This window comes from Triturus cristatus, chromosome 7 (assembly GCF_964204655.1).
Source record: "Triturus cristatus chromosome 7, aTriCri1.1, whole genome shotgun sequence".
NCBI lineage: Eukaryota > Metazoa > Chordata > Amphibia > Caudata > Salamandridae > Triturus > Triturus cristatus.
In genome coordinates, this window is record NC_140590.1 from 1,385,910,374 (window position 1) to 1,385,931,116 (window position 20,743).

The window sequence follows — 20,743 nt, forward strand, 5'->3', positions numbered from 1 at the left end:
TGCTAACAACGCTGTGCAAAAGACTGTGGGGCATATTAGCAAGACCGGCAATAAAATTATCGCCGTTTTAGCTGCAGGAAACTGCCGCTAAAACAGCGATAAAAGGGCTTGCTACTATGCGTTATAGAATTTCAATAGAAGCCCAGGGAATTCACAAGGGCATATTATCAAGCCCATTATCGCCATTTTAGCGGCAGTTTCCTGCTGCTAAAACTGCGATCATTTTATCGCCGGTCTTGCTAATATGCCCCTGTATGTTATCAAAATCATCTTACAAAAAAGTAATGTGGCCTAAATACCGCTCACGAAAATATCGCTGTATTCAAGTTAATAATAGAAAATCTGCACCCAATAGAGCAATATTTTTGTAAACAACATTTAGGATTTAGGTTTAAAAATATCTATTAGTATATATTTTTGTTATCATTATTCTGACATACAGTCCCAAAAAACCTCTACTGTGGTAGCGTGTGCCTTATGAATGTAATTATGATCCATTGAAAACTGGCACTGATGCTGGTGTCACTGGGTATAATGAACATGACAGCCGCAAAATAACATGTTACGTGAGGCTATGTGCACAGAATTCACATCACAGCTATTTGCGCGGCTAAAGATAATCTCTTGAAAACCATTATAATGTGCTATGCTATGGACAATCCAAAATACAGCAGATGGTAAAATATCAACATCTTTTAGCGGATATATCCATAAACACAATCCACCACGAAGATTTAAGCCAGATCAAATTCATATTAGTGTCAGATGAACCAAAATTAACCATACATAAACTATACCAGGGCAATTCTGCAGCTGCAGCGTTTTTCGCATAATTATGGGTTTGCAGCATTCTCCAGATACTCCATCATCTTCTGCATAATCTGCAGATTTTACCAAAAAAAGTTACTAGCTCAAAAGGATCAACAGTTACTAAAATATGGTGACGTCTGTTTCAGGGCACTGGAAGGCCCTTTGTAAAGATTGACTGATCATCTTTCCACTGCTTATTGCTGTACTTGGGTGATGAATTGGTATTAATAAGGTGAAATCTTCTCTCAGCCAGTGTTACCATGTGTAAAAATAACAAAATAATGCAGTAATACTATCACAAAGCGTGCTGCATTATGCTGCATGATTTGCCTTTTCTTGCAGCATAATTTAGTCAACCCTGCTGCATAATTTGGTCATCTTCTGCCTCATAATTCTACTGGGCCTACATTTAATCAATCTCTCCTAACCATACACAAGCAAATAAGACATATCTGATTAATGCAAATTCCAGAACTATACAACAACGCACATAGGGGCATATTTACAAAATGTCTCTTTTCACGACATTATGGTGGCGATAGGGGCTTTGCCTTATTTACAAGGCAGCAAGAACGCTGCCTCCTAAATATGGCACCCTTTCACACTATACTTAGCGTGAAAGGGGTGGGCAATGGGTGTTGCGGTGGGCGTTCCACCGCAACACCCATTGATTTTGACACTCTCCCATATTTACAAGGGTGGCGTAAATATGGCGCATCGCCAAAATTAGGACCAGGGGAAACCTGGTCTTACCCTGGCGCTACGAGGAGAAATGCTTAATTTCGCCTTGTTTTTGCTGTTTCCATGTGTGCTGCATTGTGCAGCACACATAGAAACAGCAAAACATTTTGATTGTTTATGTGCAGTAAGGTGTCTCTTCCTGCACATAAACAATCATAAAAAAATGCTGTTTAGCAACTTCTATGTGTGCTGCATTAAGCAACACACATAGAAGTGTCAATACACCAACTAAAGATTGTTTATGTGCAGGAAGTGACACCTTCCTGCACATAAAAAATCTTCCCCTGAAACTCAGACACCTTTGCACTATGGTGCAAGGGTGCCTGTGTTGGCACTAGGCAGCTAAATTGAGCGCCAGCGCAGGGGGAAACGCAGTGCTGCACCATATTATTGTAAACATGATGCAGCCCTGAATTTCAGAAGTGGTGGAGCGCAGCGTTAAGCCAAGGCGGCTAACACTGCGCTCCATCACTTCTATTGTAAATATGCCCCCGAGATTTAGAAATAACTACAATTCTCTACCATTGACTTAACGCTCTATACAAAGCGCATAACACATTTGTACTTATACAGTTTACTATGGGGCATATTATCAAGCACGGCGTTAAAATTATCGCCGCTTTCGCGGCAGAAAACTTCCACTAAAGCGGCGATAATGGGCTTGATAATATGCCGCAGAGAATTCCCATAGAAGCCCATGTTGACACCAGAACATGGGCTTCTATAGGAATTCTCAAGGGCATATTATCATGCCCATTATCGCCGCTTTAGCGGCAGTTTTCTGCCGCTAAAGCGGCGATAATTTTAACCCCGTTTCTTGATAATATGCCCCTATATTTTTTCATTTGTATAGATGAGGGTGCTGGTGGTGGGCACGGGCACTCATCAGCTTACCGCAATTTTTATTTTGTGTTCGTGGTTGGAGGTGGTGGGCACCTGTGCTCATTTTCTTTTGGGAGGGGGGAAATATCCATCTCTCGTCATCAGCCTTTGAACGCAAGTGAGACTGAAAAAGTCAGAAAGTGATAAAAAAAACTAGGAAAAGAAAGAATGCAATGCAGGGATGAAAAAAACTGCAAAAGTGAGATAAAGAAACAGGAAGTGAAGGGCGGTGGAAGAAGGAGGCACAAGCTGGAATCAAAACTAGCCCACCATGGTATTCCACAACCGGGGCCCCCAAGAAGAAAACTAGACCTATTTATACATTTTATTTTTCACAAATTATGTGCTGTTTTTTTAAGCGTGATTAGTCGGCTGCAAATATCATGCACTATCGAGGTTCCTATCGGTGCGCGTTTAGGCCTGGCCCCCTTTCTCTTCCGCCTGGCCTTTCACGCCTCGGCCACGTGCGCGAAGCATCCTTCATGTCGAAATAAACTCCAGGCTGAAGGGAGAACAAGAAGTGTCTGGAACATCTGATGATTCAGGTAGCGCCATCTGCCTCGTCGACAGCTGCCAGCCGCTCCGCTTCCAGGAAATCTTATCATTAGATAACGGATGTGCCAACCTTAGGGGATGCTACGAGCAAGACAAACAAACAATTAAACAACACAACACCGAAAGAATCTATTTAGCATTTCTGTTATCTGGAGTGGAATGGATTACTGCACGCAAACTGCGCAGATACACTTAGTGTTTGTTGCTTGGAGGAGAGTACGCAGCATAATATACAGATTTGTAACTCTTCTCTGGCAGTAACACTTTAAGGCAAATAGCTTCCTTGTGAAACAGTCTACTTGGCTAAGGTATTCAACATTGCCATGATGGGGAGATTTTAAAGTCAGCTTAGTCGAAGAATGGTGTGTGCCTTTGACAATGCAGGCATTACAACGCAATGCTTTTACAACCCAGCCAATACAACGCAGGATCCACTACAACACACGTCATTACAACGCATGCCATTACAACGCATACCCTCACTGACCAGCACCTTCCCTGAGGTAAGCACCCGGCGGTTAGAATAGTAATTTTCGTTATAATGGAGTGTAATGGCTTGCGTTGTAATGGGATGCGTCGTAATGGAAGCTGCGTTGTATGGACCTCGTTGTAAAGGTATGCATTGTAATAGTTTTTGTTGTAATGTCATACATTCTTGCATGCTGAGGCTGCTTGGCCTGGAAACAGAAACTTACAGTGGACATTTATAGTTGAGGAAAACACAGTTCTCTGTGCTCAGTCCTGCGACTCCAACAATCAACAGTGGGCATTCTAGCGGGTACATTTATTGGATGAGGTCTGCTTGGGTTGTGAGATGTGCTGTGACATCAATCACTGAATGGCCACATTAAATCTTTAAATCTTGCTGCCTCCTCCCAGTCCTGATGTCACAAAGGTTACCTGTTGGCTTGGCACATGTTAGAATGCAATCCCCTTCCATGCCAATGAGATCGGGCGACAGGTGGGCAACCTTTCCTCTACTCCTGCTTCACCGAAAGGCTTGGTACTGTAGAAAAGGATGAATGGAGGGTCACATGACTACATATTGGAATCTTTATGAAAGATCACGCTTACCCTTACGCTTTTGTGTAGTAGTTTAGTTCAGTTGTTTTAAGACTGGTTTTATTTGGTGAACATCAACTGGACATGTTCAGCAAGGCCTCTATGCAGTGCGGGCATAGAGTTTGAACCAATCGGACTGCTATACTGGTTGCTGTTAATTTGAGTAATGCAACTTTGGTCTATTCCCATGACTGGTTCTGAGTGTACTGCACTGCAGCATACAACATGTGTGGCCCTCCTTTAACGTCTAGTTTACACGATATCTGCGAGTGCATAGAAGTTGTGTATATGGAGGCAAAAGAATTGGTAAAAAAATGTCTGGCAGAGGATTTGATAAGCTGCAGAAAAGCCTAATTGAAACTCAGGAAAGGGACCAAGCAAGCAAAAGAATACCTGTTCTACAGAAATTAATTCTTTTGGAGTATTTTTTGGGAGTGGGGCCCACACTGGGTATCAAAGTTGTGGAGCCACTTGCATAGGCAATAGCAAGGAGTAGGCATGTGGGTGGTCCCCACTGGGTTGTAATAGTTAGGGTTGAGTTTCCAAAGGAAATGTGTTATTTGTGTTGCTAAGAACTTTGGTATTGTTTGATGAATTTCCACAAAATCTTCCCAAAAATATCTTTTTCTTGGGTGATCCATACAGCAGGGGCAGAGAAAAATCGGGGGTCCTGAAACACACTATCCCCTTGCATTTTCCTTAGATTTCTTTAGACAGCACTACCGCAAATACTGGTATTAAGGTTCAATATTATTTGTAAGTCAGGACGGTTGGGTTCGAGGGACTCTAGCGAGAGGCCCTTAAACCAAATAAAAAAAAATAGAGCTTTCTGATTTGCCCAGGAAGCTTGTTTCCCTTAGGCCAATTAGCTCCCACAGGAGTCAGACTTCTACAGGAGCAAGGCTCTGATTTGCAGCCAGCAACAAGAGAAACATTTTGCTGACAGCCAGTACAAGACTTGGAGACTTAGGCCCCTGTCCTAGAATTTTTTTTTAAGTATATAAAAAAGGGCAGGGTAGGTATACCCGGCACCCAAGGCCCTGTTGGGGAAGACCAAGAAAGACCCCCCTAAATTAAAAACAAAATCGGGTTTTGTCGCACTGATACCATAGGAAATCAAAAGAAAATGGCTGTCCACCATTATAATCAGAAATACTTGGGGATGGGTGCATGAGTAGGCCCCACCCCCCTCCTCGAGCCCATTTTGGATTCGATTCATATATTTAATGATTTGATTGCTAATGAAGTAAAAAAAAACGTGAATAAAAGATGAATCAGACAGAATTACAGACTAAGATAATATAGTTGCTTGATAAAAGACTACAAGTCGCAAAGGATCTGCTAATCAGAGACTCGGATAAGGGAGGCAATATAGTTTTATGGCCATTAGAAATGTACAAAGCAGAGGCTTATAAACAATTAAACAACAGGGCTTGTTATGCCAAAGGCAGTCATGAAGCCATCAGTCAAGCATAGATTCGATATCATTCTGAATTAATTGAATGGAGAAATGCTGAACTTTTGAATCAAGATTAATATCTTGTCTTAAGAAATAATCATCCTAAAATACAATTTTTACTTAATATTCAAAGTTCATCAAAATTAATTCAGCCCTCGGGAACACCAATAATATTAGCCAGTCACAGCATCTTTGAAAATACATCTAAATATATAGACTTTTTCCTCCAAGAACATGTATGCAATTTACCATCCTATATCAAGGATACAGGTGATTTTTTAGGACATCTCATGGAATGATGACTATTTACTGATGACACTAGATGCCAGCACTCTGTACACAAGTATCCGTCATAATGATGGGTTACATGCGTTAGAGCATTTCCTTAGAGGAAGACCTTTAAAGTTGTATAAGCATGCCTGAATGGTGTTATCTATGATCAAGTAGTGTTTAGATAACAACCTCTTTTTGTTCAACAAATATTTTTTTGCCAAACAAGAGGTACTGCGATGGGCACCTGCTTCGCCCCCTGCTATCCTAGTTTGCATATGGGCTGGTGGGAGGAACATGTGCTCCTCAATGATCTTATTACAAAATGGGGGGAACATGTGATATGTTGGATGTTTGTTATTTCACCGGAAAGTGCAAAAACTTTTGTAAAAGCCATTAACAATAATGTTTGAATTTACAGTTTACGCACCATTAGGAAGATTGAAGTCAATTTCTTAGATTTGGTGGTATATTTTAAGGATAATATAAGAGAAACCAAACTATTCAGAAAAGATACAGCCAGTAATACAACATTCCACACAACTAGTTTTTATCCTAAACATCTTAAAGCTGATGGGGAGATGTTAAGATTGAGGAGAAATTGCAGTAGCATTGAGTACTTTCAAGTTTGTCAGCAAAAATACATAGTTAGATTTAGAGATCAGTGGCATTCAAGAGATTTAATAGAGAGAACAGTCGAAATAGTCAACCAGAAAAGCAGTAATCCCTGTTATTTTCTAATAAAATGAGGAAATCAAAGAAGAAAACCAATCAGACCATTAGACTAATTACAACATATTCTAAGCAGGATGAAACCCTAAGGGGGATTATTTGTTAACATTGACGTCTGATCAAAGGGGACCCAGTTATAGGCCCATTAATTCCTAGAACTCCATCTATTCCCCACAGAAGAGCATAATCTATGTGTGATGCCTTAGTACAGAGTAGCCCCAAAATAACTGAAGAAATGGCAGAGCTTCAATAAATTAAAGGTTTTTGGAAATGTAACTAATGCAAGGCCTGTCGATTCAGAGTTCATACTGTTGAATATATGACCCATTTCCATGAAAATCCTTTAAAAATCTTGGGAGCGTATCATTGCAACACTGAATACGCAGTTTATGTGTTGACCTGCACATGCAATCTCAGATATGTTGGCAGCTCAACCCTACAAGCACACAAAAGTATCCTGCAGCACATTAGAGCCGTGAGATATCAAAATAATTCTTATCTGGTAGCCAGGCACTTTGATGAATGACACAACAACACAAAACTAGCCTTTGCCTGCATTTCTCTGGTGGGACTCGCTGTCCCAGGGTCTACCGGGCCTGGATGTGCTCATCACTTACACTGCTGCAGGAGGGAGGTGCCTGCTAACGCGCTTATAGCACTTATATTCTCCCCGCAGCCCTGGACTCTTCACTAGCCTATGCCTGCAATTTCCTGGTGGGACTTGCTGTCCCAGGGTCTACCGCGCCAGGAAACACTCTTTGCTTACAGCTGCTGCATGGGGGAGGTGTTTGCTAACACGCTTTCACACTCCCCACTACACAGGATGTGCTTGGCCCGCCAAAGCCAGGATAAGGTAGGACAGGGCCATTCCCTTTGGTTTTCGTTTGGGATGAAAGTTGTCGCTAAAAGCCAATAATTATTAAAGACTTAAGGTAATGTAGCCTCTCACTTATTCATCTTGACTATACCAGTCTATCTGGTGCTATGACTAGCCTTCTTACTGCCACTTTGTATGCACCTTTGAAACTCATAGCTCCAGATTTGGTTGAGAGCTTGATTTCCCTGGCTCAGGCACCCCCCCCCCCCTCCGGCAGGGTCTTAAATCTGTTTCAAATTGAGGCCGCCAGGTAATGGTAATGATGGGGGGGAAGAAAGGTTTTGTTAGTACTAGCCCAAGGCAAGTTAGGGGTCGCAGCTAAGTCCTCTAACTTGCTCCCTACTACTTCTGTCACTTCCTTTGTGACACCTGGCCTCAGAGGAGGCAAAAGTCTTCCTCCTCTGAGGCCAGGGGTTGCAAAGGAAGTGTCAGGAGTAGCAGGAAGCAAGTTAGAGGTCCATGTAGTGAGGCCACTAAACCTGGTTCTTTTCCAGAACACCCTGCCGACAGTGGCCTAGCGACATCGATTGGCTGCATCATCTCCCTGTTTTCTCAGTGGCTGACAAGATCTTTGCAGCCTTCGACCATGATACACAGCCTACTCCTAGCGCTAGCGAGGACATTACCCACCCTGCCATAGAGTCGACCCTCTGTTATCCCCTTGTCCTTAAGGTTAATGATAAGACTTCTGAAACATCTCCTGACAGATTGGATGCTAACTCAAGTATAAACTCCTCCCTAAAGCAATCATCAACTAATAAACAGCTAGTAAGCTAGAACATAGCTGAAATTAAATCCAAACTGATTGATGTAGATTAGAGAGTCTTTATTGATAAATTTAAAATCTGCATTTTTCAAGAGATTTGGAAACCAAATAAGGTTTACGGGCATGGGTTTACCAAATAGAGTATTGAAGCTACAGTTCCACAAATAGGTAGGCCCTCTGTAGGTCTTACTGAATGGATTAAAACATCTCCAGACTGCTCAATCAAGGTCACTGATACCAACTCTCTAGGCTTCCTTGCCCTTAATTTGATACCTAAAACAAGGACCCCCTATCTTTTGTCAATGTTTATAATAGGTCTTGTCCTTTCAACAAACCCTCCCAAATTCTGAAATCCTTAGACACACTTTTTGAAGTACATGGTATAGGCCACTATCTGTTCATCTCAGGTGATTTCAATACTCCTTTAGAGACTTTTCCACCTTTACTAGAGCTGGATAGGGTAGAAGATGAAGGCTGGGGGATTCCAGCACATTCCAACCGTAAGAAAAATGTTGGGATGAGCTTGGCAGCTCTACAGTTAGCAGCCATAACTATCTCACACGGATTTAGAGCGTGTGATAGCCCATCTATCTTGGATTTTCAAGCCAAATCAACCTTTCAGGGGGGGGCATTAGAAAAGTAATATCAATTATGTACTGTGAGATTTCACGGTTTAGCATCATATAATTGATATGGAGGTCATTAGTTGCCAGAAAGTGACCTCTTACCTCTTTTACTCACACTCAAGGGTTCCCAAATAAAGTATTTGTCCTGCCCTGAAATATTGACATCTAGTGCAACAGTTCTGACTAATAATAGGTGCAATGTGAAGTGGGTGGACATTTCTGATTCAGAGTACCTCCAGAAGGAGATATATATCAATAGTCGGGGCAACATTGATAGTACTTAAAGAACAGCATTGCACCTCTTCCCAGATTATGGCCGTTCGTAAAGAATTGTTGTGTAGTTTGAAAACAGTCTTTGTGAAAGAGGTCAAAACTCACAAGAAACCTCCTAAAAGACATGAATGGTTTGACCACTACTGAAGAGTGGCAACACAGATTTGGTGAAAGCCTTAAAAGGTAACATCAGGTCAGACATCATCAGTTCCAAAAGGAATTATGCCAAGGTAATGAAGAGTTGTTAGACCAAGTGGGAAGGTAAGATATGGGAGGATTTGCTGGAAGTAGCGAAAGGGGATGATACTAGATTGTTTTGGCATCTGGTATCACACAGTGAACGTTGGGACTTTGCTCGTCCTGAATGTCCTGTTTCTGCGGGGGAGTGGGTTAAACACTTTACAGCTGAGCCAGAACTTGAGGATAGCAGCCTTGGGACTTTTCTTTCTTCCATGGGTACAGGAAATGAGCAAGTTGACTTTACAATAGTAGAAAGACTCAATGCACTTTATGCTCAGAAAGAGGGAAATGCCCCTGGCCTTGATAGAATTCCCACTGATGTGTTTTGTTCTGAACCTCTTATTTGGGAATCTTACATTCATTTTCTGTACAATACAATAGCAGCAGGTGCCCCTATACCTAATTCCTGGAAAGGGTGTAGATTATACCTTTTTTCAAAAAAGGAGCTAGACAAGACCCAGGCAATTATCTCTCTATAAGTCTCAGTGATAATATCCAAAAGATTTATAGTAATCAACTCCTGACAAAGCTCTGGGATTGGATATGGACAAATAATGTGCTGTCGCACTTCCAAGCAGGTGTTCAAACTAATATAAGTACAGTGGACCAGGTCCTATGGTTTTTGACCATAAAGTGGAAAACAGTTGATATTGAACAGGGGCCATTATTTGTTGCATTTGTCAACTTGCGTGCAGCATTCAACCTCTGGGAGGACCTTGGGAAAGATGGGGGTCCCACTGGTATATTAAGTCTGATTCAGCAATTACATACAGGAAACTTTGCTATGGTTAGATGGGGCCTAAGGAGAGAAACAACTGGAGACATCCCAACCAGACGGGGTACCCGCCAGGGATACATCCAAACACCCACTTTATTTTTCTTGTTCAGCAATGGATCTATTGCCTATCTTTAGGACCATCAGAACGACTCCTCTAAAACGTCTGGATCCAAAGTGCCGGGTCTGATTTTTGCAGATGATACTCTTCTCCAATCTGAAACCTTGCATGGTTTAAATACCCTCCTAGGGAAGTTTAATGTATTCTGCAAGGACCATGCCCTAGAAATAAACAACAATTAAACTAAATTGATGGTATTTACCCATCTAAAGAAAATCAGGGGGAATGTGGTTCTAGAGGGTGTCAGTTTAGGAACGAACATGACTACCTTGGCGTGAGGCTCAATGACTCCCATAAATGTTTGGCCCAGATCGAAAAAAGTTTCTTAAATCTCAAACACAGAGCTGTGTCCATAGTAAGGGTTGCTAATAGGGCAGTTTCATACCCAATCTCTCCAGCATTAGAGATACATAAGGCACAAGGGTTTGGGGCAGCTCTATATGGGGCTGATTTGATAGGCTATTGTAACTTCACTTCACTAGACAAAAGCAAACATTATTTTGTTAAAATCCTTGTTGAGGCTACTGAAAAGTACACCAATACTACAGCTGAGATTTGACTTAAATCGCAGACAAATCTCAGATACAGCCTGCTTAAAACCTTTATTGGATCAGGCTCTGGACGACAGAGGAATTGGTCCCATATAAAGACTATCTTTGGGAGATAGTAACCACTTGTTTGGCATCTACGATTCACTGGGTCTCTTATGCAAAAAATTGGTTGTCCAGGCTGTGTTTTACCGATTATTGGCTGAACCCTTCTTCTATACCTGAAGGTGTCAAACTCTGTTACTGGAATGCAGTTTTCTGCACTAGAATCTCAACAGTAAACTCAGAAAGTCCGACTGACTCATATGTCCTTCAAATGTGAATTACAATTTGAAGAATTTATGGATTATGTAAATGCCTCATTTTCAAGATCCCTGTTTATTAAACTTATGGGGAAAAGACACACAATTGATGGACGGAATGCAGAACAAATTAAAACATTCACCCCCAGTCAGTGTTTGCCCTAAATTGGCAGGGAATGCCGAGACATGGGTCCCTTGCTCACTTTGCCACTGGATTCAAACTAGCATAGCTTGATGAGGGGTGTTACCCCGAAACTGGTCCCAGAATGCTTGTTTCCGGTCCAGGGAGGACCTGGCTTGGCAGTTCGGTTTGGACTGTTCTCATGAGGCACAGGTTCAAGACCGATTTGCATATAGCTGGGTCTGAACTGTGGTGGCGAAGTGAGCTAAAGAACGATGATGGATTCAACCCAAATCTGTGACTGGGGGTGAGTGTCTGAAAAGTTTCAGCGCTCCGTCCATCATCTCCTTGTGTTTGCTTTGTTTGCCCTAAGTTGGCAGGGTATGCCCAGACGTTGGTCCCTTGTTCACTTTACCACTGGATTCAAGATAGCCTGGCTGATGAGTGGTGTTACTCCAAAACCGGTCCCAGGATGCTTGTTTCCGGTTCAGGGAGGACCTGGTTTGGCAGTTCAGGCTGGACTGTTCTCATGAGGCACAGGGTCAAGACTGATTTGGATAAAGCTGGGTCTGAACTGGGGTGTTGAAGTGAGCTAAAGAACAATGACGGATTCAACCCAGATCTGTGACTGGGGGTGAGTGTCTGTAAAGTTTCTGCGCTCCGTCCATCATCTCCTTGAGTTTGCTTCATTCGACCTAAGTTGGCAGTGTATGCCCAGACTTGAATCCCTTGCTCACTTTGCCACTGGATTCAATCTGGCCTGGCTGACGAGGGGTGATAACCCGAAACTGGTCTCAGGATGCTTGTTTCTGGTCTAGAGAGGACCTGGCTTGGCAGTTCGGGCTAGACTGTTCCCAAGAAGCACAGGGTCAAGACTGATTTGCATATAGCTGGGTCTGAACTGGGGTGGTGAAGTGAGCGAAAGAACGATGATGGATTCAACCCAGATCTGTGACTGGGGGTGAGTGTCTGAAAAGTTTCAGCGCTCCGTCCATCATCTCCTTGTGTTTGCTATGCCCACATAGGAAAGCTTGAAAGGCGAATACACAACCGAAATTGTATGTGATGCTGCCAAACGCTTGTTACAATGTTTAATAATGAATTTTAAACAATGAAAAGAATAATTGCAAACTTGTGAATTATCAGGATTAAGAGATTGTTTTCACAGTACTTTTTTTTAGTCTTTATCATCACATGCACTTTATAAGGGTAGCAAGATGGTGCCACGTGTGTGAACAAGGCCGTGGGAATTGGCCAAAACGTGTCATGGCACAGCGAGTGTCAAACTTTAAGAAATTGAATTTGGAGAGCATTGTTGGAGTCTACACCTACACCTGGTCCTTTGTGGAATGGACTCTAGTTACAGGATATATATATATATCTAAAGCAATATATATCTAAAGCAATATACATATATATATATATATATATATATATATATATATATACACACACACACACACACACACACACATACATGTGTACATGGAAAGTTACATTTAAACATTTTTAGAAAACTTTTAGGCTTATGCATTATCTCACTGAAAGGTAGATGGACAGATAAATGGTCTTATCAAGGTGCAGTGTCTGTCTTTTCTTCTGTACTGCCTCTAGACACATTCAGCAGTTACAGTGGTAGGGCTCAACCAGCCAGCCCTCTAGTGATCCATTGCATAAGTCAGGAAGATAACAGCCCTGCAGAGCAGTTCCATTGTTTAGAAAACTCTTTTATGCCTAGAATCCTAATTTGCTTCTTCCACTGAGATGTCAGATAAGCTGAGAGGCTCCTTTCCTGATAAAATCCAGAGGAAGGGCCAGAGGAAAAAAAGCCCCCAATCTTAGGTTTTAGATATATCATGTGGTGGCTCCTGCAGTGATTTTGTTGCCGGAGTTCCATCTAACAAGGTATCTGCCTGAAATAGTGTCTGACATTAATATTGTTTCATAAATATAATTAAAAAAAATATTGCCCCATTGTGTGGGTAGATTTTCTATTATTAACAACAGTAGGGCAAATGTTTTGCAGACTTGTTTAGGGCACAATATTAATGTCAGAAAATATTTTGACTAAGATATTCTGGTACCAAAGCAATCTTACATCATTCGACTGTATGATAACCGAGTTGAACAGCAAAGGCCACCCTGTTTCTCCAATGCATCTCCCACCAGCATCACTAATGAAACAGCAGGTGACAATGGCAGTCCCATAAATATATACGCTAATTTCACCATCCTGGCAAAGAGGCCTTCGCACCACAGCACTCAGTAGGCACATTACTCTTCAGGAAAGCAGACCCTATCCAGAAGCATCAGCCCAATTTCTGGCTTATGTACAACTGACCAGTGGTCCAGACAAGGGAAAGGGCTGATATAGAGCCCACAGTTCCATTGGGCTAAACGCCCAATCCCACCCAGTCAAGCATTTGGCCTTGGCACCTAACAGAGATGTCCCTGTTGGAATAAACTCCCCTGACTAAGAGATCAAGGGCACCTTGAAGTTCTAATATTGCTAGATCGCTCTGTGCTTTTTCTTTCATTCGTGTGGACCATCAACTACCATTGACAGGATCGAAGGGAGTACAGGTCTCCCAGGAACTGATACTGCCTGGGTGGTGCACTTCCTGGTGAAAAGGTTGCAGCAGGTGAAGATGGGCTCATTCTACTCTTGCCAGTTGCCAGTGAATGTCAGGATCACACATGGGTCTGTTGAGTAGCCACTCCTCTTTAATAGCCACATTGAAGACTTACACTATCAATAGGGATTAACTTTGAGACATCAATGCAAATAGGAACTCAGCTTCCTGAACACAAGGCATGATGGGCAGAGAAAATTTCAGTGCCTTCCTATGAGTATGGGGATGCATTCTAAAAGCGGCCATCCTCACCGTGATTGCACTTGATGATGGCAACCAGTATTGGCGGGAACAGCGAGCGGATGTGTACAAAGGAACATGCAGCAAGATCACCTCCCTGTCTCAGGAAAAGAATTATTGAAACCCAGAGGCTGTTGTTTTTGCTGTGCTGAGTTTGACACAGTGTGTTTACATTTATGTTGAATCTGCCTATCAGCTCTCTGGACAGGTTTTGTTGTCTTTACCTTAAGAACCACAGGGGGCAATAAGTAGAAAGGACAGTGGAAGCAAAGAGGCCCCAAGAGCTACTTGTGCAAATCCTGGCCACAGCATAATTGAGCTGAAGGCAAACATTGCACCTAAAAACAAGGGGGTTGACAGTAATTGATGTCACTGTATATTGCTGCATGCAGAGGTATCAGGCAAAATGGAGATTAGCGGAAAGATTACGCCCAGGGGACTTTTATATTGTTGTTTGAACAAGTGTGAAACCCTCAGGAGATAAATCACAGTGATTGCTGAAAGGCCATCCTCATTTGTGCAGCAAGGTTTTTAGGCAGAGACCAGGGAATTAACATACGTGCACGTGCGGAGGTTCAAATGCTCTTGAAGTGTAATTTTAGTCTGACTTAATACGTTTTGTGATTTTGGAAAGACAGTGAAATCGTTCCCCGTTTCCTTTTATCCACCTGTAGAGATTGAAGCATGTGTCACTGTGTTGATGCTTTGAATTTTCAACATATTGTGCTCAAAATCAATTTTATCACTTAAATGGAGGCACAGCAAGGTCTTCGAGGTCTCTAGGGGACACAGTATAAGGAGGGAAAAGGGAATGGAGAGAAATGGGGGTGTTAGAAGGTAAAAGATGTAGTGGCACTCAGCCTAAATTTAGGTTATTAGGTTCATATGCGACTAAGTAGCTGTCTCAACATAAGATAAATACATACATATGCTAGTTATAGGATGCAGAGAACCCTAAAACACCCTTAGTGACTTATCACAAAAAAAGTGTATTGTGGCTTGAATTATGGGCATCACTTTGTTATGCATTGTGGCTAGGCCTGGGCTAAAAATCCGTTCCGCTCGCGGAAATTGCGATAATTTGACATTTTCGCGTTCCGCGGAGAGCGCGAAAATGTCAAAATTTCCGCAATCCGCATTTTACCGGAAATTTTTTGCTTGCTCGCGCTGTAAAATAATACATTCTTGCGTGCGCGCGATCGCCTTACCTGAATCCCCGCGTTCGCCGACAAGTTTTCCCGATCCGGTCGCATTCTCCACGAGATGTTGGATTGTTGGTAGCCATTTGCGCTATCTCGCGACAGTTCGCGCCCGCAGTAACATCATTCATTGCGCGATCACGTCTTTCTTCTCACGATCATGCACCGCGAGACAAGTGACAACAAGATGGCCGCGCCCGCGAGCAACCGCATGGGTAAGTTGGCGAGCCGCGACCACGCAGAACATACCGCGAACGGGCGGGAAAAAAACTTCCGCATCTTCGCGACATTTCCGTGTGTTTGCAGAGATTTTTAACATTTTCGCGATAATTTGCGAAAGTGAATTTCGCAAATTTCGCCCACCCCTAATTGTGGCATGCTTGCATTAGGAAACAAAGAAGTGAAAATGTGTCTTTCCCTTTATGGCACCCATCATGAGTTGAATCTGTGACCCTGAAACCAAACATGTCCAAATTAAAAAAAGTATGTCCTATTTAACTTGACCGCTTGACAAAAGTGGTAATGCATGGCCAAATTGGGTGGCACTGCTGGGTGAATCACTAGTGCATGAACATGGATATTTATCAAGCACACTATGTGATCAAAGGTAAATCATTCTTACAACTGTTAATATGTTTAAAATGCTTATTGTTACAAAATGTATCCCTGTACTTGAGAAAGGGCAGAGGGTTTAATACCGTCCCCCGTGAGTCTACTCTGTTGCGGTACATTAATTTGTGTGAAACATATATAAATTACACTCTGTAGGTCAGAGGCGTATATGTATAATGTGATGCAGATGTATGCATATCTCTTATGCTTCCCATGCTTCGCATATTCTATTTTATTCGGATATTATCATTTTTAGATCTCAGCTTTAAAACCTTGATCAAATGTTTGATTAACTTAATTTGCACTACATGAAAAAGGTTGATTCTCTCCACTCAGCAGTGGGTGTCCTATTGTATTTCCTGCTGATGTTATTCAGAATAAAAAGCATGAAACACTATCCTAATCTGCTAAGAGACCCAGTGGGAATTTTAATACCACAAAGAGCTACCCAGAATCCACCATCTTTGACATGGGTCAGTAGAGAATGATTCTCACCAATTTAATGTCTGAATGCCGCTGTAAAAAACACTGCTGGGTACCGTCTGCCAAGTATTATCCATACCCATACAGCATTTTGGTGTTTGAATGATTTGAGATGTAAACTATTTTGCTAGAATCAGCAAATACTAGGGCAAATGTTGGTTTGTGTGGGAATGTCACTAATTCCAAGTTATACGGCATTTGCCACAACTTGCATAACTAACATGGTCTTAAACTTAGTTTAGTTTGTACATATAGAAGATTAGAACATTAGAATGTTGGGAGCTCCATTGTAGACAATGGAGTTCTCCCTGCTTCTGCGTCCGGTAAAGGCCCGCAGAGCAACCTTCCAATGTTGTACAAAGGCCTCTCGGAGCTCGAGGGAATTTAAATCCCCTCGAACTTCGAGAGGCCTTTGTTTTATTAGTTAGAGCATTCTGCCCTCTAGTGCCAGAATGTTCTAATAGCCTTATAGCCCTTCGTAGCAGGGCTATACCGGCTAATAAAGTCGCGGTCCCTTGTTAAAGGCCCTCGCCTTCGTCTCGGGCCTTTAACGCGGGACCGGGCCTTTAATATAGCCTTATAGCCTGCCGTAGCGGGCTATACCGGCTATTAAAGGCCCGCTGCATTGTTAAAGGCACGAGCCGAAGGCGAGGGACTTTAACAAAGCAGTGGGACTTTAATAGCCGGTATAGCCCTGCTACGAAGGGCTATAAGGCTATTAGAACATTCTGCCCTCTAGTGGCAGAATGTTCTAACAAATAAAACAAAGCCTTCAGGGAGCGCAAGGGGATTCAAATCCCCTCAGACTCCCTGAAGCCTTTGTTCACAGCCAGAGCTGTGAACAAAGAAACATTGGAATGTTGGAGCTCCGGGCTTATACCAGCCATTATAAGCCCGGAGCACTCCATTGTTTTCAATGGAGCTTCCAAAATTCCAATGTTCTAATAGCCAGTATAGCCCGCTACGGCGGGCTATAAGGCTATAGTATGTGCGTATTTCATAGACTCTGTTTATCATTTAACTATCATGTTACCATGGTAACTGAAGAAATCTACTTGGGCCACTCATCAGTTATTTACACAGATCTTAGGGCTATTGTACAAATGAACAGGTAGCTAATAGTAAACACAGACTGTGTTTAGCGGTCTTATGGCTTAAAAATTGATACTCAGTAGTTGAAATGATGAATATCTCATTAATTTTTAAATTTTATTGTTGATTCTCAAATTGTCTTGGAGGCCACACGTGTTTCAAGACAACATGTCACTTCCTAAGGGCCAAAAAAGTTTATACTTCACTAAATGCATTATGGCAATCTTTAATACTTATCACAATGAGAAATGGAAATAACCGTGTTCTTGATCCGGAAAATTATTGGGTAGATGAATTTTGTATTTGTGCAGTAGGATGAAGATTAACAGTTGACACACCCTGGTGACATAGAGAAATCGGCCATCCTACCAAAACGTGGAGTTATTCTTCATGCAGACTGCAGACATACACAAACGTACACCCACAACCACACAACACACAAGGTATATTGACATTACTGTAAAAACAACAAAAGGTTTACACTGATATTCACATACTCAGTCACGGCTGGTGCAGGTAAGAACTGTGGGGCAGGACGGGGGTGGTGCGGGGGGTGAGTTGACAGACGACGAGGAGGGAAAATAAAATGTAACAAAAAAGAAAACCACTTACCTTGCACTCGCTGAATTGCTGACTCAGCGATGCGGCGAGCACAAGGTAAGTGTTTTTCTTTTTTTTTCATTTTCCTTTCCCGCGTCGTCATCTGTTGACTCACCCCCTGGCTCACCGCTCTTACCTGCACCAGCCACGACTGCACATACTTATGTACAGACCTGTGGGTCTTGAACCTCATCTACACCTAGATATAAACAAGGTGTTGTAGCTGTTCTTAAACAAAGCTTAGCCTTCACACAGCAGTGTCAGCACCTAACATTGTCTCTTCACTGCAGTACCAATGTGCTGCTATCGTCCTGCTCCAAATAGCTCTACTACGCCCCCTGCTCCCCATACATCGAACAGTTTTCTCAAGGGGTCTGTTGCTACATACATCTCTCAGCTTTACTACTGCACAAGCTGTGGCCTGGATGATCAGTTACAAATGTAACGATCATTGCTAGTAAACTATGTAGCCATGTATTATAACCTGGGCCCCTGGAATTATGTGATTCTGTAGCCTCTGTATGGCTGCACAGTTACGCATTTGCCAAATATTCAATCAACTACTGCATATTTTGCAGATTGCAACAAAAAAATATATTTAAAGCCAATTGATCAAAGTTACTAAAAACGCAGCAACACATGTTTCGATGCAGTGAAGGGCCCTTTGTAAAGGTTGGCTGGTCCCTTTTTAGTTTCTTACTGATGTGTTTAGGTGTTATACTGGTACTAATGGGAGTAAACCTTTGCCCATGAAATGCTAACGTGTACAAATTACAAAATAGTAAAGCAATAGTATTACAAAGTAGGCTTCAACATGCCACATAAGTTGCCTTTACCTACTGCATATTTTAGTCAACCCTGCCACATAATTTAGCCCTTCCCTGGCCCATAATTTTAGTGGCCTTTATGATAGCCAGGGTCACAGGAATTATGCGATTGTGTGGATGGGGCGTTTTAGCATGATTGTACATTGTTGCCGCATTTGCTACCTAATTCATCTTCTGCTGCAAAATCAGCAAATTTTAACAAAAAAGAATTGTTTCTAGCTCAAATGGTTCAAAAGTTAGTAAAAACACAGTGATGCGTGTTGCAGTGAAGTGGAAGGCCCTTTGCAAAGGTTGATTGGTCACATTTATGTTGCTTATTTGATACTTCGGTGATAAGCTGGCACTAATGAGGTGCAACCAATGCCCCGACAGTGTTAACAAGTGTAAAAAGTGACAAAATAATGAAGTAATACTATCATAAACTATGCTGCATGGTAGTGCATAATTTACCTTTTTTTGCTGCATGATTTACTCAACCCTACCACATAATTTGTCCCTTCTCTGGCGCATAATTCCAGTGGCCCTGATCATAGCCCAGCACTTTTTTTATACAGTAACCTGCGGCGCGGCCTTTATCCTGCCTGGTACGTTAATTACACTAAGACAAGACTGAAATGAATGTCTTCTAGCTGAGAAAATACTACACACTGATTTATGAAAGGAGCCAATCGATTTAATGTAATCACCAAATGGCTCTTGTGACATCATCAATAATTTTCTTCCTGTTTGGAGTAACGATCCCTCTTTACGTCCTCTCCCCATCGTGACAGCAGATATAAAAGGCCCGGAATATATGTTCCATGGTACAAGCAGCAGAACCACCTAAATTGCCCCCAGGGTAATGTGCTTGTGAATTGGCTGCATCCTATTGGAAAAGGTTCAATGATGTCATAGGAGCCATTAAAAGAAGCAGATCAAATGCATCTGTTCCTGCAACAAATCAGCATGTTTCCTCATCCAGCGCAAGAGGCCTTTCTTTAAACTGGATGTTGCTGAATAATTTATGTATGTATATTTTACACTTCCTGATATATGTCTATTAGAAAATAATTTTTTTTAATCATGATTTCACCTGGTGAGCACCTCTTTACCAAAGCACGTGGTGGCAGTGCCATATGTCCTGTGATTTCCCTTCCAAATGAGGCGTGCTGGCCAGCTCGGTGGCACAGGTTCCAATTGCAGGAGTTATTGTGGATGCTAAGCGGGGCACTGATAGAGCCGTGGACCAATCTGTCGGTAGCAAAGGATTCTGGGCCGCACTAGTAGGGGGTTGCGGTGGGTTAAGAAAGAGGTCCACTGTGCAGAGATGGCTTCGAAAGGGACACTAACATGTTTCTGTGGGCCAGGAGGAAATGGCGCTCTCTTGCCTGTTCGTGCCCTCTCAACTTAATAAGCCTTCGTCATTGGTGGACTGTTCATCGTGACGTATAGTCACAAAACGATTGCCAGAGCTCGTCCGCCGTTGTACACAAAACAGTGCTCATTCACAAGTGCCCTTTGCGATTTGTTACTTCGGAACGCACATTCGCACCAGTCCACAAGCAAAGATTAGCTCTTCTGTGCAATAAATGGGTGGATGTGGTGTATTGTCCTACAGTTTGGGTGCCCTATTCCTACATTGTTTAATATTTTTTTTTTGCACTGTTATAGCCCAGACTCGACCTGGAGATAGTAGAGCTCTTTACATGAGCACAAGTTACAAAAAACATTCATTTTTGATGTGCACAGGGAATCATAGAATGTTGAGCCAACGCGGAGACTCAAACCTGGTTCTCGGGGCTTTAAGAGGAATGAAAAAACTAGGGGGGGGGGGGGCAGTCTCTCAAAGGGGCGTGACCGATGTAATTATGGGCGTGGCTTAAAAATACGTAAGCTAAAAATCTGTGCTTAGCATAGT